This window comes from Apis dorsata, unplaced genomic scaffold, assembly GCF_000469605.1.
Source record: "Apis dorsata unplaced genomic scaffold, Apis dorsata 1.3 scaffold_88, whole genome shotgun sequence".
NCBI classification, from domain to species: Eukaryota; Metazoa; Arthropoda; class Insecta; order Hymenoptera; family Apidae; genus Apis; species Apis dorsata.
This window is the reverse complement of record NW_006263386.1, coordinates 291,606-309,084: the sequence shown is the minus strand read 5'-3', so window position 1 is coordinate 309,084 and position 17,479 is coordinate 291,606. Positions and strand designations below refer to the sequence as shown.

The 17,479-nt window shown below is 31.3% G+C and overlaps 1 protein-coding gene across 1 annotated transcript in view; it reads right to left on the bottom strand.

Annotated features, from left to right (window-relative positions):
* Positions 1–8,652, bottom strand: part of LOC102670610 (enhancer of split mgamma protein-like) — a 26,345-nt gene extending 17,693 nt beyond the window's left edge. Inside the window, exon 1 of the mRNA XM_006611425.2 lies at positions 7,812–8,652. The gene's annotated coding sequence lies outside the window, so the exon portion shown is untranslated. The remainder of the gene's footprint in view (positions 1–7,811) is intronic.
* Between the last annotated feature and the right edge of the window lie 8,827 nt (positions 8,653–17,479).

Below are 17,479 nucleotides of genomic sequence, written 5' to 3'. Positions count from 1 at the left end.
AAAAAAAAAAAAAAAAAAAGAAAAAAACGAAGGGTAATTTCAGTGATTACCGGTCACGGTTAATTTCGTGACTTTCTCCCGTGATCGTTACGCTTCTTAACAAAGATCTATTGCTCGATGACGACGTCCACTGGTTACAAGCGGCCAAAATAAATTTCTCTCCCCGCTCCTCCGTTCTTTCTTCGTAATGCCCCCACCGAATGATGATCCTCGGCCATGGTAAGAGGCAACCATGATTTCCGTCAATGTACAGAGAGCACGAACGGGCAGGTGCGCGTCGCTAAAGAATCATACATCAACTTCTGGCGATACTCCATGCATCCGGTACACATTCGAGGCTCCATAAGTTGGCTTCGCGCGATTCGATTCCTCTCCTCGTTGCATCTTCCTCCTCCTCCTCCTCCTCCTCTTCTTCCTCTTCTTCTTCGTCACGGTGCACACGAGCGTAAATGCGCCGATTGAGCGATGGGAGGTAATGGCGGTTGTTGTTGTCACGATTAACGTTTGATGCGGATAGATGGATATATTATTATTATTTTTTTAACTTATTATTCCTTTAATTTCTGCAACTTGACTTATGACCACTTATAGACAATGAATTTGGATTTGTGGATGCTAAAAGGAAATAGTAGAAATTTTCATTTTCGTGTTTTATATTTCGGGGGATTTAGATATTATGAATAAATGGATACTGTGAATGGAACTTGTATTTTATCAGATGGATCAAGAATTGAATTACGAAATCTGTTCTAGCTTCTGATTTTATTTATTATAAGAGATAGCTGAAAATTGGGAAGCCTGTGCAACAAGTTATCGATTAAAAATAATGAATTTTTGAAATGAGTTAATGATTGTTACTATCTCTTGATATGATTAATGAAAATTAATGATTGATTATTATCTCTTGATGTTATTTATCTATTGATAAACTGAAGTTCCATTTATTTTGATGTATAAAGAATAGTCAATTCTAAATCAATTGAAATGTAGCAATTTTTTAAATATATATAAAACATTGTTGGAAAAAGCCCAACTTCTATCTCTATTTCATTCTTTAATATTTTTTTATCATTCTTTTTAAGATACTTGAGTGAGAAAAGTAGAACAGTTTCATAGTAGATGTATAACAGTTATAAAAGTATGTCTACTATCGAAGCAATGTTTCAGACTATTTAGTGATAAAGATCCAAAAGAAAAACTTCCACGACCAGAAGACTTCTTGAAATTCTTTTGGTCTTTGGTCCAAGATAAATGATACGATAAAAAATAGGCACTGTAGTGTGGCATCTAACTTCTCACTCCTTGAATCCTGTGTTAGTTTTTTAAGCATAATATAGCACGAGTTATTCATAAATACTTATACACAAAATCCTATTTTAGAATTTTCAATATATATATTTCAATTTAATTTCTGTAATTATTAATAATCAATTTTACATATCAATTTCTATATATTTGTATGTTAAATTTTCCACGAGTATTTTACAATATAAAATATTTTATATAATAAATAAAAACTTCTTATCATGGACTCCACAAGAAAGATTCGATTCTATTTTTTAGCCGAATTAAATATTTTACAGTTTTTTTAATTTCATTTCAATGATATAATGGAAAGAAAATATAGACCTTTTACTTAAAACTTCTCGATTATAGGGTCGCGTTTTTAATTGCAAATTTTTTCGTAACGAGTATACTACTTTGTGGCGTGTGATTACCTTTAATTATACCATTTTAAACGGTTCTTCGGTATTCGCGGTAATTATAACAAGATATTCTCATGTAGTTTTACACACCTTGGATTACATACGATGGTTATACATGCATCGTTTCATTGGTTCCTGGATTCTTATATTTTGCATATCCTACATGTTAAAAATGTGTTATATGCCATGTCGATATAAATCATACGAATACATCGCACGCTGATACAATGTAGCAATTTTTCACCAAACTTGACTGTCATTTACATAAATTACATTGAAATTGATTATTTGAGACATCATCTTGGCATGCGATGTATGCGCTATATTTCAATAAAAAAGAGAGATAAGGAAAGAATCATCTTGAAATTGTATCTTGATTTAATTGTATTTTAATCTATTTTTTTTTTTTTCAATTTCCCATAAAATCGAGAAATTAACGATTTTTTTTTTTTTTCAATTTCCCATAAAATCGAGAAATTAACGATTTTTTTTTTTTTTCAATTTCCAATAAAATCGAGAAATTAAAGATTTCTTCTTCTTTTCAAAGATTTTCGTGTAAATCACTTGTTGTGATTTAAAATGATATATTGAATAAAAATATTGGATTTATCATAATATATTTATTTCACGAAATTAAATGAATTTCTTCATCTTGTGATATGTAATATGAAATAATTGAAAAAAGTTTTTTTATAAAAATTGGAGGTTAGAGATTTTTTTAATGTAATACATAATACGGTAACTGTGGTAAAAAATAAACTATTGGTGGATTACTTCATCCCTGCAAATGTTTTTCTTTTCCACGAGCGATGAAGCAAGCGAAATCGAGAAAAAAACCTCGCCAATAACTCTCAGACACCTTTCTTCCCGGATAACTGATGCGTTCAGGTCTAGATCCTACGACAGTTAACCGAATATTACTGTATCTCAAATGATTATTTCTTATTTCAATTTCAAGTTACTCAATCCTATATACTCTCTAAAGTTGTACTATAAATTTCCGCTCCATACTATAAAATATTCAATCCTACAACAATCAACCAGCAACTATTACTATTTTAAATGGTCATTTCTATTTTGATTTCAAATAAAATTTTTCTTCTCAACATTGTACTGCTAATTTCTCTTACAAACTATACACACACACACACACACACATATATATATATCTCTAACAACTAATTTCTCCTGCACACCATAAAACGTCCAATCCTGTAGTTAACTCGGCATTAACGACATTTCAAATGCTCATTTCAATCTCAAATAAAATTTGCTCAATCCTCTCGACACTTACCACTAATTCCTCCTACCATAAAATGTCTCTCTACGATTCGAACTCGACTCGATACAACGCAATGCAAGCGATACGATCAACGGGCAAGCAGAAGCTAATTAACGTGCGTCGTGTACGAAACCGTCCAAGCGCAATGCCATTAGCAACACGAGCAGAGGAGGAGGAGGAGGAGGAGGAGGAGGAGGACAGATCCCATTTTCCCCGTGTCGGGCGATCAGGAAGCCGATTGGAGCGTGGGCGTCGTCGAGGCGACTCGAGCGAGAAGAGGAGCTGTTAAGGACGCCCTGGTGACCGCGGGAGCGGAACACAGAGAGCTTCCTGAAACGCTTCACCGCGGACGGCCGCTCCGTTCCCACGAGGGCAACTCTGATCCCTAGCCTCCGCCGCTTATATATCCACGCGTCAACAGACGAGGAGATGGATGCTGATACGGTCGCGTGCGGAGGGACGAGCATGATGTAGAGCGTTCGAGCCTCCTTTTCACTCGTTTTAATTTTGAGCAGGTTTGATTCGAGCAATTTGAAAATATGAATTAATTGAGATTGAGAATTAATTGAGAAAATATGAATTATTGGAGATTTGGAAATAATGTTGAATTTTGATATCGAGTTAAGTTGCTGGATTTGAGTATATTATTTGAAATAATTTGAATTGATTTTTCATTTCGCTTCAGAATAAGAAAAGAAAAAATCTTCCAGTGCGAATTAAACAATTTTAGGTTATCAAGATATTGAGAATTTCTCATAATCTCTTCCCTAATTGTTTTCTTCGAGGACGTAGAAATATTATTGATGTGAACAAGAATGGATTGATAAATCAATTTCTCTTCTAATCATCGTTTAATTGCCTGAAGAAATTCCAAGAATTTAGACGCTTTTAGACATGTACTTCACGGGCAGTTGTTAATTTACGAGTCCCTCGAACTGTAGACGACACCTGAATCGCATATAGATTTTCCTTGAATCTTTCGTTCTTCGATAAATCTGAAGACGTTTGATCGGAACGTGGTGAATGAACTGATGATGGGCTAGGTTCCGTATGTCGTATGTCGTATGGAAGAGCACGGATGAATTCGATGGTTTAAGTATCTTTAATGTAAATTAGTAGCCGAGGACTTAAGTTGAAAAATATTTTCTGATATATATATATATGTTTTGAGAAGTGATGCACAAATGCATTACAAAAATTGTTATTTATAACAAAGAATACGATGAAGATATTTTTATTAATTTTTTTTTTTTTAGGATAAGACACGATTAGTCAATCTCTATTCGTATAATTATATTTCTTCAGTAAAAATTAAAATTATAAAAATTATAAATATTTGGTAAAAATTATAGTAATTATAAGTTAACTTCCTCAAGTTATATGTTTTTCGTTTATATTAAATTTCCTTTCAGCTTCTTAATTATTTTATAAAATTATAAAATTCATCACGAGTTGGAAGAAAATAAACGATAACGTCACAATCGAGAAAACGAGATATGCAAGTAAGTGTACGAGCTGCAGAAACGCCACGTGGATTACACAGCAAACTTGTTTCTCTCGCGTGAAGCGTGGCTGACACGTGGTAGTACGTGCCGGCATTCCAGATATCTCCTTTTGATTATTCCACCACACAATCTGCCATTTTGCAAAAAGCTCTATATATATATATATATATGAAACTGAAGAAAAATAATATTATCTTATGACAGACTTGTCATAGTCGTTTCCTAGAAAAATTCATTTTAAATGCATTTCTGATAATGATAATCATCAAGTTTCAAATCTATTTAAATTCGTTTTATTGACAAGATATATCATCAAAACCTATTTTCTAACAAAGAAAAACATAATATATTTTAAAATTATAAAAATCTATAATAACAATTCATTTAACGTTAAAGTTCGATTAAAACATTTTATCTGTAAAATGAAGAAACAACAGAACTTTCCACTTAACCTGACATCAGCTTTTTACCAATCCCCATTTTCCTTAACCTCAAAATTGACGACCGACCGCCTCCTTTCTCACCCATTTAAAACGCTGGCCCACGTTCCACCTACCGAATATCCACGTCCGATTCTAATATCCATCCGTTGCACGTACAACCTTCTTCAATTTTCAGGTTTGCGGTTTGTAAAACGGTTAATGGACACATCTGTTTACTCTTTCGATGCAGGGCTAACGGATGTAAGTTACACAAACGGTCGGCAGCGAGCGTGGCGGTCGCGTGGATAACAAGTGGGACGAATCTGAAAATCCGTATGGTGGCTCCGTGAGTTGAATTTCAGATCCAGCTCTTGGCAGATTCCCACGATCCGGTAACGAGCTACTTGACTCTTCAAGGCGTGATCTGCGTGCCCGAAGTCGCGTGGCCCTTTCATTTGAGGAAAATCCAGGTGTTCGAATTCGGGTGTACCGCCGAGTATTTTTCCCATGGCGAAGGAATCGCGATGCAACTGTTGCCCTCCATTATGCTCTAGAGCTTATTGTTGGCGCTATTTCGATATCGGGGGACCTATTATGCGTTTCTTTCATCGTTCGCTAGGTTTTCTCGCGCATATGTGTGCTATACTTGACGAGATGTCGAGAGCATACATATTGCGAAGAGTGAGTAGGTATAGAGTGACGTGATGCAGAGTCGGAATAGATAAAAATGAAGTTGTGAATGTTGGAATTGTATAAATGATAAAGAAGTAACTTTATTTTCAAACAATTTTTTATTTGAGTTAATTTATTCAAATAAAAAATAATTTGATGTAAAGAGGTTATATATATATATAAGATTATCTACGACTTTATTTGAATCAATTAATTTTTATTTCGTTATTAAACTTAACTATATTTTTCTTTTGAAATTCCTGCTTTTCTGCTTTAAATAGTTTATCGAAAAGATATTGTGATCTGTATAAGATATTTATATATTATTTTAATGATTATTTCTCAAATTCCTTATTTTAATAATGCTCAAGCTTCGTTATGTCAATTTGAATATAGTTTAAAGCGATCTTAAAAACTGTTATTAAGATAATTGAGAAGTTCGATCACTTATTAAATACAGTTATTCACATTAATATTCGGATACCGTTACTTTATATACGAAAAAATTATTTAGATATCTTGTTTACGATGTACACATGAAAATGTGAATTATTTATTATTTTATAAATAAATTAAAAAGAAAATTTTTACATCGAATAAATCATTTGAATGAAGTTATCAAACAAAAGATACATAATATGTTAATTAAACATTTTTTTTTTTTCATTCTTTTTTAACACGGAATGCAAAATAATATATCGAATATAAAATAAAATAAATAACAGTAACAACAACAATTTTTATCAATTAAAAAGACGTTAAATATTTCAAGAATAATCGATTACACGATAAATTTTACAAAATAAAATTCCATTGATGAAAAATTCATGGAACATTAATTATTTATAAAGATCTTTTAAAATATTTCAAAAAGATAAATGAACAACCTTACCTTTTTTCCATTAAAAATTCTCCATAAATAACTGTTCAGTAGATTAAACATGTATAAATGTTTATAACACTATCTATTAAAGTTGCAAGTACTAATAAAACCGAATATACGTTTATAAGGCTATTAAAGTTAAAAATATAAAATACGCGAAAACATGTTCTGACACTTTAAAACAAAAATTATAAATCGAATCCTTCTCATTAAAATGACGCACAATGTAAACCACGTGCAATCTCCCTGTAATTTAAAAAAGTAGTTTAAATGGGGCATAAATTACATGGTAATGAAGCAAATTATAAAGAAAGGTGCACTTTATTTTCGAAATAAAACCTTCCATATTGTCATTGATCGTTTTTCGCCGCTTCGTATCCGAATATAATTTCCAAAAACGTATAAATTCGCCACGAAATCAGCGACTTTGCGCATTAATAACCGTTCGCGCCGCCATCAAGGCGGTTGTACGCGAAATGGACTCGAAAAACATCAACAGGAGGATAATTTCTTTCCCCACTTGGTCGATTGTATCGACGATACTTTGATGAACCAACTTTAAAAAAAGAAAAAAAAAAAAAAACGACGATGAAAAAAAACGTGAAGAAAATATTATCATAAAGAAAATTTTCATGCAGAAATAAAAATTTTTTAAACGTAATAATGACTATTTTTTAATTGCTATTATGCTTCATAGATGTATCAATTAATGAAGTAAATTGATAATTAACTCTTTAACAATATAATAAAATGATAAAAGATAAAAGCTAGATAATGTAAAAAATAATTGTTCTTTTATCAAAATGTTTATTGAACTTTTGACACTACGGAAAATAAAATTGAGTTTTTTCGTGATAATAAATTTTCAATTGCCTTATTTATAATAATACTAAGATATAAAATTGATAGAATTAAATCCTTCAGAGAATCTTTATAAAATATATAATTGTATTCCCCTTTCATCAAGTGGAAAATATATTTTAAATAATAAATAAACAAGAAAAGCCATTAAATGCAATAATAATTGAATTTCATTTTTCATAAAAAAATTTTCCATTTCGAATATTTGATAAATGATAAATTTTGCCATTATTCAGCTTAAAATACCTGCATTAAGTGAATGAAAAACAAAAAAAAAAAAAACGTGCAGTGCAATAATCTCTCCCGTTCAAACGTTAAATTCAACACTAAGAAAAAAAAAAAAAAGAAACAAGATACAAAAATAACTGTCCCTAATTGCAACTACAATTATCAATAAAATACATGCCGCAATTTGCAGCGTGTTAACCAATTAACGACGAGTAAAAATGACAAAGATCAAGAACGAAAAAACTCACTTACCTCGACATGCCCCTACCATGGCCAAGAGGCTTTACGGTGCAGTGGTTAGGGTGGTGGAGAAGAGTCGAATCTGGCCGTTACAACTGGAGGAGCGTGGGAAGGCAGAAGTCGCGAATCCTTGTAAGGAACCGTTGTACTTCCTGAAGGAGGTCCTGCACCTGACGTCCTCCTCGCCCGTGAGAAAGATTCCGGCTCGATGCACCAATGGCCTCTCCTTTCCTCCCCAACCGTGCCGCTCTAACGGCCACGCGAGCAGCACGCTTTCAGCACGTTTCGTCGACGTGGGAAGGATCTCGTGCCTCCGACCTTATCCCCTATTTTCTTCTTTTTTCTCTCTCTCTCTCTCTCTTTCTTTTTTTTTATTCCTCTTCTCTGTATATCTCGCCATGGCCTTCTTCTTCTACTTTTTTTTCTTCCCTTCTTCCTCCGATGTCGAATCTTAACCGAATCGAGGCTACTTAAATGGGGTTGGGTGTCGTTGTCATTGGCCTCTTGGGAAACTTTATCACGGATTCCTTTTTTTTTTCACATCTTCTTTTTTTTTGTGTATATATATATATGGAGAAAGGAAAGACTGTTTCAGGAACGAATGGTGTACGGTTTGATCGGGGGTGAAACGTGGCGATGGCGTGGCTAGGATTGCTTCGTCTGTTTCCTTTTTTTCCTCTTGTCAGAGAGAGTGGGAATTTGTGGCATTTGGTCGGAATTAGTGGTTTGGAGATTGTATTGGAATGTTTAAGCATTGCGAGGGAAGTGTTGATTGCATCGAACGTTAGATATCTGGCTTCTTTATTTTTTCTTTTTATTTTATTCTATATTATGAATTGTTTTATTCTTTTTTTTTTTTCTAACAAGAAATGAAATTTAATTTTAAATTTAATTGTAAACCACATATTTGGTATGTTTTATGAAAAATTGTATATCAATAAGAAAAATCAATGTCATGTTTTATATATACATGTATATTTATTGTTTCGTATTGCAATGATAAATTAATTATGGTAAGAGGAAATAGAATGCATGGGGAAAAATTATGTATTAAAAATTATAATGAAATGAAATGAGAATGGAATCTGTGTTGATAAAAATATTTTAAAATGTTTGTTTAGTCTGCTTTGAAACGTAACATGATCATATTGAAATATTAAATCTTTTTAATGATTGAAAAAGTAGGTCAACGACGTCATAGGAAAGGAGGGAAAAAAAGGCGTGCAGAATGAACCGACAACGACTTCAGTCGAAATGTTCCTTTGGATGTTAATTGTTGTCTGGTGGGAATGCTCCCCCACGATGGAGCTACACGATTCTTTGGGCAAAAACGTGTCTGCGAATAACCGAAATGTTACAGACGAAATAAAACCTCTTTCACAATTGACAGAACTCCTATTTAATATATTTTAATAATTAACAATAATTATTAAATTTATTAATTTATTTGCAATTAAATTTACTTTCGTACATATTATAAGAAAAATTATTTTAAAAAGTTTCCTCAGTTTGTCAGAAAATTAAATTAATATCAAGTGCATTTTTTATCTTTCTTCAAATAAAATATTCTAATAAATAAATTATATTATATTTTATTAAGTATTATATTATCTTCATCAATTTAAGATTATTTATAAATCCAACTCATATATTATTTAAAATAATGGATTACATTATTTCTCAAACTATCATTTGTAAAAATAAACCAGTTAAAATTATAAATTCATACGAGATATAAATAATTCATTACAATTAATCTTTAAAATGAAATAGTATCTAATATATCGACCAAGAAGACTGGTTCCAATGAAATAACTCACGCCCCAAGAAATTCGTTCCCCACAATCGATTTATAGTCTCGAACCACTTTGAATCGTATTATAATTTTTCATTCATCCTGTGTATCTTTTTAAATCATATCAAATTGATAAAAATAATTCTCAATTCCCTATCCAATTATATACAGAAACTATTAAAATAATAATATTAAATAACTAATTCATGACAAATTAACGTTAACTTTTATTTACAGAAGGATATATTGTATCGAAACAAGACACAAAATATTCACAAAAGTAATCTGAAATTTCACCCTCTTTTGCAATTTCTTTGCATTTTTCGTTATTAACTAGAATAATTAATAATATATTTTGATTTTTTAAAATAAATAATTTTAATTTACTAATTCCAAATAAATAAATAAGATTGTTAAATAAAAATTTTCACTATAACTATAATAGTTTCTGAATTATTCTATTCCAAAATCAAAGCTCTTAGCTCTTCTCCAAATTCCTCATCCCCAATATCGTGATGGGTTGCACTGGGTCAACGAGTGTAATCTCGTTCGTAAATCATAGCATGTAGGATACGTACACGTAGATGCTGCGTGTTGAAAATAGTAGAGGGACGGCGCCAGGGGTTTCACGATGAGGTTTACATCTATTTCGAGGGGTAAAGAAAGAAGGAGGATACACCCCACGCTAACCACCTGACGCACCCCGCTCGTGGGAACCGAAAAACCGTAGGAATCTTCTAACTTTCATGGCAACGTGTGACCGCATGCACGGGGTTGTAGGGATGCGTTTAATTTCCCAAACAACTTTGTGAAATTTTATGGAATCGTATAGGATTGTTATTATACGATATTATTTAAAATTATCCAAACACTTAACTATATTTCAAACAAAAAAATAATAAGAATAATTATAAAATAGTTACGTTGAAATAAAATAATATTTGATGTAGTATTTTATATGCTTAAATTTATATTACTGCAAATATTATTGGATTATTATTTAACAGACGAAAAAAATTGAAAAATAAACTTTTTATATTTTTGATTAATAAATTTAGATGAATATTAACTAATCAATTCTATGATATATAGTACTACAGATACATGAATACATGAATTTTAAAATATGATTGCAATTACTTAATAGATAAGATTTTATCAAAATATACTATTAAATCATAGTTATAATAGTATTTTAAATCAAGAAATAATAAAATTATTCCTTTTTCCTTAAAATTTAATATAAAAATTAAATTGAATTGAATTATTCAAAAGATTATTTGATAAGAAAAGGAAAAAAAAAAAGATGAACGATCGGAAATCATATTCACGGATTTGCCAGGATTTCCACTGAACGATTTACGCGGGAACGAGTATAAAACTACATAGCTTTAATAGGAGTTGATGGAACATCCGGTTTACCGTCGATTTCCAGGGAGCACGCGTGCCGTATGCACGCGCCGCTCTCCACCAGAGAGGTTGCGCCGCATACATGGGAATATGGTGCGTGACAATATTCAACGGCCCGCCCGAGAAAACGAGAGACGGTTTATGAGCGAGTACGCGGCGTGAAAGTATGTGGGAAGTCCATTGCGATTCGAACCCAACGTCCGGCTTCTTTGGAACACTCTTGTTCCCGGCTATAGTGTAATATTACCCAGGAGTAATGTTCTGGAAGGGTGTCATAAGAACCCTGCGAATGTTTACGTAAATGAATATGGGGTGATCGAACTGGGATTGAAGACCCAAGTTTATTTTGAACATAAAGATATGAAGATATGGGATGAAAAGAAGAATGTCGCAAAATTGCTTTAATAATAATAAAATTGAGTTTCAATATTGTTTATAAATTCATATTTTTATTAATCATATTGATTATTATGAAATAAATAATCGTTGTATTTCAATTTTTTCTTATTATTATTGTATGATAATATAACTATGTTAATTGCACTATAAGAAATAAAATAAATGATAATAAATTTAAAAAAATACAAGATGTTTTACTAAGACGAAGAAAGAATACTAGAAGAATATAAAAAAGTGAAAAAAAGGAGAGATGCAAAGTAATGCGAAGGTGTGGGATAGGCGGGAAGTAAGCTCTCAAGCAAAAAACAAGAGAACAAAAGAGAAAAACGAGAAGAGGAAATAAGAAGGTAAGAAGTCAGGAGCAGGATTATTGTAATGCTGAAACAATGGCCCACTCTGTATGTAAAAGAACGTAGCTCTGTTATAAGGGAGAGCGTGCCGTGTCGCACGAGCGCCGCGTGCACGCGCGAATCTCTTGTACACACTCTCGCAAAAGTTAGTACTTAGTACATTACTACTAAGTATAGTGACAAACAATCCTTTATAATTTCAAATTGACAATTAAATTTAATTTCATATTATAAAAATAGTAATAAGATTGATAATAACGACTATAGCAAATATATATGCATATCATATTTCAACATTCATTGTTATTAAAATAAAAAGATTATTACTTCTTCATATTTTATTTATATTAAAGACAATTATTTATATAACTAATATTATTCACCTGTAAAAAAAACCATTAAATCATCGTTATAAAACTCGCTTCGTGCACTAACCTTAACCAATCCCGCGCAATCGTAGCTAAGTTCAGATTGTCCAATCACAATTCCAATTAAGCAAACCCGCGTGATCCTAACCTAAACCTTTCTCGAACAATCCCAAAGTCACCCAAAGAAACCGCGAAACTACTCGTTTCGACATCTTCATCAGCTTTCATCCGCTTGAACGCGTTATTTTCAAACCTCACTGTAAACCACGCAACCCACTCAGGCCACCGCGAGGCGACTTGCAATTTCCACGGTGGACAAACCGCCCATGAAAACGCTTCGCGTCGCGGTTCAAGAATCATGACGGGCGCGATCACCATGTTCGCGGTTTTATTCGCGAGGTATACAGCAAGTAGACAGATCGCGCGGGACACCGGCACGTTCGAGCGCGAAATCTATGGCGTGCAACGAATTCGAAATCGCTTGCCGTGGCGGCAGCGTGCGGAAGCGTGGGAACGGACGCTGTTAAGCCTTCTCAAAACAAAACACGAGCTAACTACGTGCCGGGAGAAGGGGGCACGCGACGCACCTGACTACCGGCGCAGCTTCCCCCACTCTGCAACCGCCGCGCCGCCACCGCGACCGCGACTGCGGCTGCGCCGCAACCGCGCGCGATACACGTGCCCCTGCCCCCCTCCCCGCGACCGACCAAGCGCCCACACCCAACCCATTACCGACCGAACGGTTTATTAAGTCGTTACCCGGCCCCCAGCACGCCCCCGCATGCCGCCGAATTCCGCTCCTTTTTTTTCTCCTCTCTTTCCTTATTTTACGTACCGTGAAATATCAAAACGATATAGTATCTATATTTGCTTATCTATATTTCTTACTGTTGGATCGAATAGAAACGTAGTATACAGGTATATACTTAAACATCTTTTTCATTACTGTAGATATATAAGATGTAGATACCGACTAAGATTGATATTGTACGTGTTGATATCTCGTTTTGTAGTAACATTGAAAAGGAAACGTATAATAGTTGGAATAGGAGATAATTCTGAGGATAGAAAATATTAAGTGTGATAAAAAAAATATTATATTGGAAGATTTCGAATCCCACTGTTAATTTTTATCATTTTCTTGGAAAGGGTAAATTTGATAGATGTTTTTTTTTATTGGAATGATAAAGATAACATCTGCTGGTCTCAAATGTATATATCAGAGAAAGCGGGAAATTCTATCGTTTCTTTTTAGATCGGATCTTTAGTAATACTATATGTTATAATTGTTGAATGTTATCTAATATCATTCATCAACAGATTGGTTATTTATTTAGCTTTAAGATGAACTGCATTATTCCACCTTCTTGTCTTTTTTCTCATCTTTTTATATTTTCTTATATATTTCCTTTATATATATCATTGTATTTGTGTCATAATTATGTACAAATTAATAAAATTTAATAAATTTAATAATAAATTATTAATCAATAATTTCAAGTTCAAAAATACAATAAAATTCTAAAAAGACAATAAATAATAAATAACATTATAAAATTAAAATACATATAATATATTTATAAAATGAAATAAATATTTCGAATACTTATTTAATTATTATTATTATTATTATTTACATTACAATAATATTATTATAATTAAAGATAATTAAAGAATAATTTTTGAAAATATCTTTATTTATTATCGATAAAATTATGTTTTAATTCTAAACTTTCACATTTTTACGATCATTTTTATTTTAAATATTATAACATATTTTAGCAATTTATTTATATACAAACTTTATAATTTTACGATATCTCTTTTTATCAAGTATATAAAAAATACATACTTCGCACATCAAAGGAAAACATTAATCCTTTAGTTCTTGTTTTCATGAAAAAGCATAAATTTTCTGCACGTGCAACTAACTGTATTAAAAGTGTGTCGTTCATTGCGGAATCGTTACTTTCTCCGGCCAAGAGATAAACAGTACGTTAATTGATCCAAACTGTGTCAATTCAATGTAATAATAATGAAGTTCGTGATGTCGTGTTACACTCGACAAGGAAAAGAAGAAAGTAGCTTATCTCTGCAAACTTGTATACATTTATGCACCTTGCAAAATGTAATGAGGAATATTCGATTTAAATAGTTGCAATCATTGACACGTGAAAGTTGATTTATATGATTAAAAATGTATATTGTGCATATTTAAAATGTTGAAGTTTTTTATTAATATTATAAATGATTACGACGATTACGAAAACAGATAAATACATAATGTATAACAATCAAAGCGTAAAGATAAATTTTTACCAATTTATCTATATATATACGTGTATTATCTTAAATATTTTATCTTTTCAGAGAAAATAAATTAGTTCGTTAAAATTTTAATTAAGTAACTTACATATAATAAACATTTTTTATTGTAAGAAAAAATTTCAGAAAGAAAAATTATTTGTTTTGAAGGAATAAAAATTATATCAATTATTATATAGTGTTAATTAAAATAAATTAAAAATAAAAATTTTTCTTTTCCTTATATTTCTACTGTTCATCATTATTATCTTTTATCACCTATATACTTAAATAATTATTTTATAATATTATTAAATATGATTAAATTTTGAACATGCATGAGCAATAAAAATTCTCTTTTTTGATTCTGTTAAACTCTATCTATCTCTTTTATTTTTTATTTTCTCTTGTTATTATGAATCAATGATCTGTAATGACGGCAATAAATTTGACTGTGCATAGATGCCTTCCAAGAAATCATCCTTCATTAAACTTGCCATGGAGTCAATTTGAGCAAATGACAAAGCGTGATCGTAAGTGCATTAAATAGCGCATTAAAGCTGATGGAATGATTTTGAGGAATTAAAAATAATGATAAAACGATTTCCATTTGATTCTAATCATGATAATTATTTCTTTGGTAGGTTGAAATTATATTAATAGATGAAACAGAGAAATCAATTGCACAAAAAAAAATATAAACGTAAAAAAAATATTTTACTTTAAATTCGATTACTTATCCTTGTATGCAAAATGTGCTTTTAAATATTCATTTATAGATCTAGAATTTTAAAATTTCATAATTTTTACACGATAACTTTTTATTTCACATTTTTGATTTTATTTTTCACATAAAATCCTCTTGCGCAATAATTTATCGACGCATAATATTAATAAATCGATAATTTATAAATTAAAATTTAGCATATATAATAATAGATTAATTAAAATTTATAAAATTTCAAAAACATTGATAATATATATTAGATATAAGTTGTGTAAAATTTTGCTAATAATATTAACTGAATTGCACATTATGAAAAGAGTGACAGCCCTGTGTTACAAAGGTAGTCCAAATTTTCAGCGATCATCAAACGAAAAGACGGGGTCCTTAGCCTTACACGCGAGGTTTGTAGTAGTTGCGTAACACATACTCACGACTCGCATGAATGAATGCATTCATAAACCTGAACCCGACGCAGCGTGCATGTTACACATATACACAGTTGGACTGCAATCTCAATAAGAAAATATGTCTATTATGTTGTTACAATAACGATATCAATTCATTGACTGTCGTGGCACTGTGCGAGCCCTATTGTCTTCAAACGATTGCTGGCCTGCCCGTATTTGACAGGCCACGTTAACCCATGTTTTCTTTTCTTTTCCTCTGTAAACGAAATTCGCCCCTCCCTTAACGAAATGCAACGTGTATCGTATATTGTTCAGCGCGTGAAAATTCACGTAACAAGAAGAGACACAAATGACTCGTGAGTGTACAGATGACATTCTCAACTTCTTCTTTTTTTACGAATGAAAATTATCAAAAATAAAAAAAAAGACCATCTGTTGGCTAAAACGAAACGATACAGAAGAGATGATCATGTAACATTTCAAAAAACACGTACTTGTGTTACGTATTAATACGTGAATTTACTTGTACATAATTTTTAATATCTGTATAATTATTATGGAAATTATAATTTATTAATTATATCAAAATTTATAATTTGAAACTTAATTTTTCGTTTTATTTTCCTTATGTAAAATTTAATAATTAAATCCAATACCCATTTCGTATATGAATAAATATGTTAATACACATAACTGTATATTTGTACACGTGAATCCTTAATATTTATATACATGAATATTAAAATATATAACTACATATTGAACACGAATTTTTAATTCTCTATCATATATTACATAGCTTTAATACACGTGAGTTTTAAAACGTGAGTTTTAATTAAAATATTCTATTATAGATATGTAACCATGTAATTATAGATATTATCATTAATCATTTAAGTCATTCTTAAAATTACTTTAATACTCTTTGTAGACAATTTAATTTAATTATGTTAAAGTTATTTATAAATTTTACATATAAAAGACTTACCAGAAATAAAGTCCTCGTATGATAATGATCATTCTTAACCTAAAAAAATAATTTCCATTCATAATGTAACTTTCAGACATCATCAACATATATTTCAAAATTCTCAACATTCTTATGAATATTCGATATTAACAATATTAACAATGTATATTGATCGTTTTTATATACGATAATATTGATAGTCTTGAAATATTGATTATATTGATGCATCAAACGTTCTTTAACAGTTTTAACCAATAAAATTTTCGTCACTGTTAATAACTATAAACATTATCTATACCAATTACTATTAATTACCATCGATAATTATCATTTAAAACAATTATTAATTTTGATATTCTTTAATCGCATCTTTAATTTTCTTCTTAACTTCTTCCAAAATTTACCAATTACACTGCCTTCTATTCAAACCAATAAATAGTACAAGAATTTTACTCGATCTCGATCTTCGTCGTGAAAAAATTACAATTTAAGTTTTTAAAAAAAAATTTGCAAAGAATGATCAAAACTCGAGACAACGATTTCTAAGGGATAATTGATTTCGTCGGCTTATCATGGATCGTACTTCCTCCGGACAAAACTGATATACGATGTTTTAACTGGCGGACCACAGTCTGGTAATTGAATTTAAAGGGCGGAAGCGAAGAAATCTGGTCCCCTTTCGTATTAACCTAATCAAGTTCAGTTGCCGGTACCGTCGGTCGTCGCGGCCACAATAGAGACATTAAATTGTTAGTACGGATTTATTAAACCCGACGCTGTTACAGCCGTGAAACTATTTAACTCTTCGAAGGTCTGCTCCGTTCCAATTACGCGCGAACGAGCATAACCGCCTACCCGATATCTCTTCTATCAACCTTATGCCGACTTTGATACCTTTGAAATTCTCCGGAAATTGGAATTAAATCTTCGCAAGTTGATTCTTCTTCCGA